At 44.4% G+C, this 10,114-nt stretch overlaps 1 non-coding gene across 1 annotated transcript; it reads right to left on the bottom strand.

Moving 5' to 3' along the window:
* Window positions 1-1,421: 1,421 nt before the first annotated feature.
* Window positions 1,422-1,528, bottom strand: LOC115804028 (U6 spliceosomal RNA). The gene has a single exon (XR_004024837.1). It is a non-coding gene; the product is annotated as a U6 spliceosomal RNA (small nuclear RNA).
* Window positions 1,529-10,114: the final 8,586 nt, after the last annotated feature.

Here is a 10,114-nt window from a genome sequence, read left to right as displayed (position 1 = left end):
CCAATGCAGGGGGCCCAGGTTCGATCCCTGGTCAGGGAAATAGATCCCACATGCATGCCGCAACTAAGAGTTCACATGCCGCAACTAAAGATTCTGTATGCTGCAACTAAAAAGATCCCACATTCCGCAACAAAGATCCCACGTGCCACAACTAAGACCCAACACAGCCAAATAAATAAATAAATAAATATTTAAAAAAACAAAACAAAACAAAAAAGAAAATGGCTAAGGTGCAACTAGGGTGATTAGAGGAGCAGCAAGCCATACACTTTCAATCCAAGATGCCTACATGAATGTGCCATATAATTTACCATATATGAATGATTTAATGGTACAAAACAGAAAGTTTCCAAATTATTTTTATCAGGCAGATACACATTCTTTAAAAAGTCTGCCAAATCTAGCACAATAGAAAAAAAAACTAGAGACCAAATTTAGTTATAAATATTCATGCAAATGTCTTTAAAGTGTAGCAAGTGTACTCCATTGTGCTTCCTGTGCCTGATGCTTAGGAGATGTAATGACTGACAAGTTGCAGTGCCTGTCCTCAAGTAGCCTAAACTGAGACTAGGGGATCAAGGTAGAAAAATGATTTTACTACATAGTAGGGTAAGATAAGGACTATTGCAGATGACACATGTATTGCTAGGGGGGCTCAAAGGAAGGTACTTGGTAATATTTGGTTTGGGCATATGAATTAACAACTTGGAAGAGCTGCTCTTTGAGTTGAGTGGTGAAGAATCATGGCTAAGGGTCTCAGTTCTGCCTCTGTTCTGCCCAAGTCCAAATCCCAAGCCTGGGATTTAATTCTTATATACTATTTAATTGGTCCATCTTCATATGTAAGCTCATCTTTAGAGTCTGGGTACCCTGAAGAATACAGGGTCATACTAGGTTATTCTTGTTGGAAGTGATCACTTTCCTTATGTAGTTGTAATAGATAGCAAACATGGTCACAATTCTTTGTAGCTCCTCCCATCAAGAAGCAGAATCTGTTTCCTTATCCCTTGCATCTGGGCTGGCTTTGCCATTGACTTTGACTAGCAATGTGATGAAAATAGCAGTGTACCGGTTTCATGCCTGGTCTTTAAGAGGTCTTACATTTCCACTTACTGTTTTTTCTTTTTTCTGTTTTGTTTTGTCTGTTTTGCTAAGACTTTTATCGATATTTATTTTTTAATAGGATTACAGAGCTAGAAAGGGTCTTGGAGATCTCGTCCTCATTTTTTTTTAAATTTTATATTGGAGTATAGGTGATTAACAACGTTGTGTTAGTTTCAGGTGTAGAGCAAAGTGCTTCAGTTATACATGTACATATATCTATTCTTTTTTGGATTCTTTTCCCATATAGGTTATTACAGAGTGTTGAGTAGAGTTCCCTGTGCTATACAGTAGGTCCTTGTTGATTATCTATTTTATATAAAAATATGGAATGCTACACGAATTTGCCTGTCATCCTTGCACAGAGGCCATGGTGATCTTCCCTGTATGGTTCCAATTTTAGTACATGTGCTGCTGAAGAGAGCACTTGTCCTCATTCTTTTAAACTTCTGAGAATCTTCTTCTGAATTATAACCAATGCTCTTATAACACTTGCATGCACACACACTTCCCAGCCATAGTTTGGTGCAGGCTTTGGTAAATTTCTGGAACTGTCCAGCCTCCCCTTTCTTGGCGGAGAAACTCACCCATTTTTTAAAAAGATTGATGTTATTAAGGTACGTAAGTTTCATGTGTACATTATATTTCTACCTCCATATATCCTACTGCTTGCTCTCCGCCAAAAATTGTTTCCATACATCACCCTACAGTTGATACCCTTTACTTATTTTGCCCTACCTCACTCCCCTCCCCATCTGGTAACCACTATTCTGTTCTCTGTATTTATGTGTCTGTTTGGATTGTTCATGAATTTTCTTTGTTTTCTAATATTCCATACACGTGTGAAGTCATATGGTATTTGTCTTTCTCTGTCTGACTTATTCCACCTAGCATGATGCCCTCAAGGTCCATCCATGTTGTCACAAATGACAAGCTTTCATCTTTTTTTTTCTTTTTTGGTGTCTGTTTGCTCACTGTTGATGGAGCCACATGCACAAGCTTGCACCATCCTGCTGGAGGATGAGACTGGGTGGAGAGAGGATCCGGTCACCCAACTGTCCCAGCCCAACCCCAGATGTGTCAGCCTCACAACTCAAGCCTGGCTGCTGCCAGGAATTTCCAAAAATTTTCCACCTTTTTGTTCATGAGTACTGATTGCATTTAAAAGTTATTCTGGGGGGGACAAGGGGAAGATGGCGGAAGAGTAAGACGCGGAGATCACCTTCCTTGCCACAGATACACCAGAAATACATCTACACGTGGAACAACTCCTACAGAACACCTACTGAAGGGTGGCAGAAGACCTCAGACCTCCCAAAAGGCAAGATAGTCCTCACGTGCCTGGGTAGGGCAAAAGAAAAAAGAATAAACAGGGACAAAAGGATAGGGACGGGACCTGCACCAGTGGGAGGGAGCTGTGAAGGAGGAGAGGTTTCCACACACTAGGAAGCCCCTTCGCGGGAGGAGGCTGCGGGTGGCAGAGGCGGAAAGCTTCGGAGCAGGAGAGCACAGCAACAGGCGTGCGGACGGCAAAGCGGAGAGATTCCCGCATAGAGGATCAGTGCCAACCGGCACTCACCAGCCCGAGAGAATTGTCTGCTCACCCGCCGGGGCGGGCGGCGCTGGGAGCTGAGGCTCGGGCTTCCGTCGGAGCGCAGGGAGAGGACTGGGGTTGGCGGCGTGAACACAGTCTGCAGGGGCTTAGTGCACCACGGCTAGCCGGGAGGGAGTCCGGGGAAAAGTCTGGACCTGTTGGAGAGGCAAGAGACTTTTTCTTACCTCTTTGTTTCCTGGTGCGCGAGGAGAGGGGATTAAGAGCGCTGCTTAAAGGAGCTCCAGAGACGGGCATGAGCCGCGGCTAAAAGCGCGGACCCCAGAGATGGGCATGAGACGCTAAGGCTGCTGCTGCCGCCACCAAGAAACCTGTGTGTGAGCACAGGTCACTATCCACAACCCCCTTCTGGGGAACCTGTGCAGCCCGCCACTGCCAGGATTCCGGGTTGCAGGGACAACTTCCCTGGGAGGACGCACGGCGCGCCTCAGGCTGGTGCAACGTCACGCCGGCCTCTGCCGCCGCAGGCTCGCCCCGCACTCCGTGACCCTCCCTTCCCCCGGCATGAGGGAGGCAGAGACCCCGAATCAGCGGATCCTTTAACCCCGTCCTGTCTGAGCGATGAACACACGCCCTCCGGTGACCTACTCGCAGAGGCAGGGCCAAATCCAAAGCTGAGCCTCGGGAGCTGTGAGAACAAAGAAGAGAAAGGGAAATCCCTCCCAGCAGCCTCAGAAGCAGCAGATGAAATCTCCACAATCAACTTGATGTACCCTGCATCTGTGGAATACATGAATAGACAACGAATCATCCCAAATTGAGGAGGTGGACTTTGAGAGCAAGATTTATGATTTCTTCCCCTTTTCCTCTTTTTGAGAGTGTGTATGTGTATGCTTCTGTGTGAGATTTTGTCTGTATAGCTTTGCTTCCACCATTTGTCCTAGGGTTCTATCCGTCCCTTTTTTTTTTCTTAAAAAAATTTTTTTTCTTAATTATTTTTTATTTTAATAACTTTATTTTATTTTAATAACTTTATTTTATTTTATCTTCTTTCTTTCTTTCTTTCTTTCTTTCTTCCTTTCCTTCCTTCCTCCCTCCCTCCCACCCTTCTTTCTTTCTTCCTCCCTCCCTCCTTCTCTCTCTCTCTCTCTCTCTTTCTCTTTCTCTCTCTCTTTCTTTCTTTCTTTCTTTTCTTTCTTTCTACTTTTTCTCCCTTTTATTCTGAGCTGTGTGGATGAAAGGCTCTTGGTGCTGCAGCCAACAGTCAGTGCTGTGCCTCTGAGGTGGGAGAGCCAACTTCAGGACACTGGTCCACAAGAGACCTCCCAGCTCCACATAATATCAAATGGCGAAAATCTCCCAGAGATCTCCATCTCAACACCAGCACCCAGCTTCACTCAACAACCAGCAAGCTACAGTGCTGGACACCCTACGTCAAACAACTAGAAAGACAGGAACACAACCCCACGCATTAGCAGAGAGGCTGCCTAAAATCATAATAAGTCCACAGATACCCCAAAACACACCACCAGACGTGGACCTGCCCCCCAGAAAGACAAGATCCAGCCTCATCCACCAGAACACAGGCACTAGTCCCCTCCACCAGGAAGCCTACACAACCCACTGAACCAACTTTAGCCACTGGGGACAGACACCAAAAACAACAGGAACTAAGAACCTGCAGCCTGCAAAAAGGAGACCCCAAACACAGTAAGATAAGCAAAATGAGAAGACAGAAAAACACACAGCAGATGAAGGAGCAAGATAAAAACCCACCAGACCTAACAAATGAAGAGGAAATAGGCAGTCTACTTGAAAAAGAATTCAGAATAATGATAGTAAAGATGATCCAAAATCTTGGAAATAGAATAGACAAAATGCAAGAAACATTTAACAAGGGCCTAGAAGAACTAAAGATGAAAGAAGCAACCATGAACAACACAATAAATGAAATTAAAAATACTCTAGATGGGATCAATAGCAGAATAACTGAGGAAGAAGAACGGATAAGTGACCTGGAAGATAAAACAGTGGAAATAACTACTGCAGAGCAGAATAAAGAAAAAAGAATGAAAAGAAATGAGGACAGTCTCAGAGACCTCTGGGACAACACTAAACGCACCAACATTTGAATTATAGGGGTTCCAGAAGAAGAAGAGAAAACAAAAGAGACTAAGAAAATATTTGAAGACATTACAGTAGAACAGTTCCCTAATATGGAAAAGGAAATAGTTAATCAAGTCCAGGAAGCACAGAGAGTCCCATACAGGATAAATCCAAGGAGAAATACGCCACGACACATATTAATCAAACTGTCAAAAATTAAATACAAAGAAAACATATTAAAAGCAGCAAGGGAAAAACAACAAATAACACACAAGGGAATCCCCATAAGGTTAACAGCTGATCTTTCAGCAGAAACTCTGCAAGCCAGAAGGGAGTGGCAGGACATATTTAAAGTGATGAAGGAGAAAAACCTGCAACCAAGATTACTCTACCCAGCAAGGATCTCATTCAGATTTGATGGAGAAATTAAAACATTTACAGACAAGCAAAAGCTGAGAGAGTTCAGTACCACCAAACCAGCTTTACAACAAATGCTAAAGGAACTTCTCTAGGCAAGAAACACAAGAGAAGGAAAAGACCTACAATAACGAACCCAAAACAATTAAGAAAATGGGAAAAGGAACATACATATCGATAATTACCTTAAATGTAAATGGACTAAATGCTCCCACCAAAAGACACAGATTGGCTGAATGGATACAAAAACAAGACTCATATATATGCTGTCTACAAGAGACCCACTTCAGACCTAGAGACACATACAGACTGAAACTAAGGGGATGGAAAAAGATATTCCATGCAAATGGAAACCAAAAGAAAGCTGCAGTAGCAATTCTCAAATCAGACACAATAGACTTTAAAATAAAGACTATTAGAAGAGACAAAGAAGGGGGGACCTTGAAGATGGCGGAAGAGTAAGACGCGGAGATCGCCTTCCTCCCCACGGATACACCAGAAATACATCTACACGTGGAACAACTCCTACAGAACACCTACTGAAGGCTGGCAGAAGACCTCAGACCTCCCAAAAGGCAAGAAACTCCCCACGTACCTGGGTAGGGCAAAAGAAAAAAAGAAAAAACAGAGACAAAAGAATAAGGACGGCACCTGCGCCAGTGGGAGGGAGCTGTGAAGGAGGAAAACTTTCCACACACTAGGAAGCCCCTCCGCGGGCGGAGACTGCGGGAGGCGGAGGGGGGGGCTTCGGGACCGAGGAGTAGTGCACAGCGACGGGTGCGGAGGGCAAAGCGGGGAGATTCCCGCACAGAGGATCGGTGCCGACCGGCACTCACCAGCCCGAGAGGCTTGTCTGCTCACCCGCCCGGGCGGGCGGGGCTGCGAGCTGAAGCTCGGGTTTCGGTTTTGGACGGAGCGCAGGGAGAGGACTGGGGTTGGCGGCTTGAACATAGCCTGAAGGGGTTAGTGCACCACGACTAGCCGGGAGGGAGTTCGGGGAAAAGCCTGCACCTGCCGAAGAGGCAAGAGACTTTTTCTTCCCTCTTTGTTTCCTGGTGCGCGAGGAGAGGGGTTTAAGAGCGCTGCTTAAAGGAACTCCAGAGACGGGCGCGAGCCGCGGCTAAAAGCGCGAACCCCAGAGACGGGCGCGAGCCGCGGCAAAAAGCGCGAACCCCAGAGACGGGCGCGAGCCGTGGCTAAAAGCGCGGACCCCAGAGACGGGCGCGAGCCGCGGCAAAAAGCGCGAACCCCAGAGACGGGCGCGAGCCGCGGCTAAAAGCGCGGACCCCAGAGACGGGCGGCTAGCGGACTAAGGGGGGGCTAAGGGGAGACGTTAAGGCTGCTGCTGCCGCCACCAAGGGGCCTGTGTGCGAGCACAGGTCACTCTCCACACCCCTCTTCTGCGGAGCCTGTGCAGCCCGCCACTGCCAGGTTCCCGGGAACCAGGGACAACTTCCCCGGGAGAACGCACGGCGGGCCTCAGGCTGGTGCAACGTCACGCCGGCCTCTGCCGCAACGTCACGCCGCCTCTGACGCCGCAGGCCCGCCCCGCACGCAGTGCCCCTCCTTCCCCCCCCTCACCCCCGGCCTGAGTGAGCCTGAGCCCCCGAATCAGCGGCTCCTTTAACCCCGTCCTGTCTGAGCAAAAAACAGACGCCCTCCAGCGACCTACACGCAGAGGCAGGGCCAAATCCAAAGCTGAGCTCCTGTGAGCTGTGAGAACAAAGAAGAGAAAGGGAAATCTTTCCCAGCAGCCTCAGAAGCAGAGGATTAAAGCTCCACAATCAACTTGATATACCCTGCATCTGTGGAATACCTGAATAGACAAGGAATGATCCCAAATTGAAGAGGTGGAATTTAGGAGCGAGATCTATGATTTTTTTCCCTTCTCCTCTTTTTGTGAATGTATACGTGTATGCTTATGTGTGACATCTTGTCTGTATACTCTTGCTTCCACCATGTGTCCTAGGGCTCTATCCGTCCATGGTTTTTAAAAAAAAAAAAATTTTTTTTCTCAATAATTAATTTTAATTGTAATAACTTTATTATACTTTACCGTCGTTCCTTCTTTCTTTCTTTCTTTCTTTCCGTCCTTCCCTCCTTTAGACAACGAATCACCCCAAATTGAGGAGGTGGCCTCTGAGAGCAAGATTTATGATTTTTCCCCCTTTACCTCTTTTTGTGAAGGTGTATGTGTATGCTTCTGTATAAGATTTTCTCTGTATAGCTTTGCTTCCAACATTTGTCCTAAGGTTCTATCCGTCCCTCTTTTTTTTTTTTTTTTCTAAATATTTTTTAATTCAATAACTATATTATACTTTATTTTATTTTTACTGTATCTTCTTTCTTTCTGTCTTTTTTCCTTCTTTCCCTCCTTCCTTCCTTCCTTCCTTCCTCCCTCCCTCCCTCCTTTCTTTCCTTCTTTGCTTCTTTCTTCCTTCCTTCCTTTCCTCCTTTCCTTCTTTCTTTCCTCATACTTCTACTAATTCTCTCTACTTTTTCTCCCTTTTATTCTGAGCCGTGTGGATGAAAGGCTCTTGGTGCTCCAGCCAGGAGTCAGGGCTCTGCCTCTGAGGTAGGAGAGCCAACTTCAGGACACTGGTCAACAAGAGACCTCCCAGCTCCACATAATATTAAACGGTGGAAATCTCCCAGTGACCTCCATCTTAACACCAGCACCCAGCTTCACTCAACGACCAGCAAGCCACAGTGCTAGACAACCTATGCCAAACAACTAGCAAAACAGGAACACAACCCCACCCATTAGCAGAGAGGCTGCCTAAAATCATAATAAGGCCACAGACACCCCAAAACACACCACCAGACGTGAACCTGCCCACTAGAGAGACAAGATCCAGCCTCATCCACCACAACACAGGCACTAGTCCCCTCCACCAGGAAGCCTACACAACCCACTGAAACAACCTTAGCCACTGGAGACAGACATCAAAAACAACGGGAACTACGAACGTGCAGCCTGCAAAAAGGAGACCCCAAACACAGTAAGATAAGCAAAATGAGAAGACAGAAAAACACACAGCAGATGAAGGAGCAAGATAAAAATGCACCAGGCCTAACAAATGAAGAGGAAATAGGCAGTCTACCGGAAAAAGAATTCAGAATAATGATAGTAAGGATGATCCGAAATCTTGGAAGTAGAATGGACAAAATGCAAGAAGCAGTTAACAAGGACCTAGAAGAAATAAAGATGAAACAAGCAATGATGAACAATGCAATAAATGAAATTAAAAGTACTCTAGATGGGATCAATAACAGAATAACTGAGGCAGAAGAACGGATAAGTGACCTGGAAGATAAAATAGTGGAAATAACTACTGCAGAGCAGAATAAAGAAAAAAGAATGAAAAGAACTGAGGACAGTCTCAGAGACCTCTGGGACAACATTAAACGCACCAACATTCGAATTATAGGGGTTCCAGAAGAAGAAGAGAAAAAGAAAGGGACTGAGAAAATATTTGAAGAGATTATAGTTGAAAACTTCCCTAATATGGGAAAGGAAATAGTTAATCAAGTCCAGGAAGCACAGAGAGTCCCATACAGGATAAATACAAGGAGAAATACGCCAAGACACATATTAATCAAACTGTCAAAAATTAAATACAAAGAAAGCATATTAAAAGCAGCAAGGGAAAAACAGCAAATAACACACAAGGGAATCCCCATAAGGTTAACAGCTGATCTCTCAGCAGAAACCCTACAAGCCAGAAGGGAGTGGCAGGACATACTGAAAGTGATGAAGGAGAAAAACCTGCAACCAAGGCTACTCTACCCAGCAAGGATCTCATTCAGATTTGATGGAGAAATTAAAACCTTTACAGACAAGCAAAAGCTGAGAGAGTTTAGCACCACCAAACCAGCTTTACAGCAAATGCTAAAGGAACTTCTCTAGACAAGGAACACAAGAGAAGGAAAAGACCTATAATAACGAACCCAAAACAATATAGAAAATGGGAATAGGAACATACATATCGATAATTACCTTAAATGTAAATGGACTAAATGCTCCCACCAAAAGACACAGATTGGCTGAATGGATACAAAAACAAGACCCTTATATATGCTGTCTACAAGAGACCCACTTCAGACCTAGAGACACATACAGACTGAAAATAAGGGGATGGAAAAAGATATTCCATGCAAATGGAAACCAAAAGAAAGCTGGAGTAGCAATTCTCATATCAGACAAAATAGACTTTAAAATAAGGACTATTACAAGAGACAAAGAAGGACACTACATAATGATAAAGGGATCGATCCAAGAAGAAGATATAACAATTGTAAATATTTATGCACCCAACATAGGAGCACCTCAATACATAAGGCAAATACTAACAGCCATAAAAGGGGAGATTGACAGTAACACATTCATAGTAGGGGACTTTAACACCCCACTTTCACCCATGGACAGATCATCCAAAATGAAAATAAATAAGGAAACACAAGCTTTAAATGATACATTAAACAAGATGGACTTAATTGATATTTATAGGACACTCCATCCAAAAACAACAGAATACACATTTTTCTCAAGTGCTCATGGAACATTCTCCAGGATAGACCATATCTTGGGTCACAAATCAAGCCTTGGTAAATTTAAGAAAATTGAAATTGTATCAAGTATCTTTTCTGACCACAACGCCATGAGACTAGATATCAATTACAGGAAAAGATCTGTAAAAAATACAAACACATGGAAGCTAAACAATACACTACTTAATAATGAAGTGATCACTGAAGAAATCAAAGAGGAAATAAAAAAATACCTAGAAACAAATGACAATGGAGACACAACGACCCAAAACCTATGGGATGCAGCAAAAGCAGTTCTAAGGGGGAAGTTTATAGCAATACAAGCCCACCTTAAGAAGCAGGAAACATCTCGAATAAACAACCTAACCTTGCACCTCAAGCAATTAG

The sequence above is a fragment of the Delphinapterus leucas genome, chromosome 10 (genome assembly GCF_059928025.1).
Source record: "Delphinapterus leucas isolate spDelLeu-1000000601 "Yukka" chromosome 10, BTC_Dleu_Yukka2, whole genome shotgun sequence".
NCBI classification, from domain to species: Eukaryota; Metazoa; Chordata; class Mammalia; order Artiodactyla; family Monodontidae; genus Delphinapterus; species Delphinapterus leucas.
Note: the sequence above shows the minus strand (reverse complement) of the source record. Positions and strands in the feature narration are given on the sequence as shown.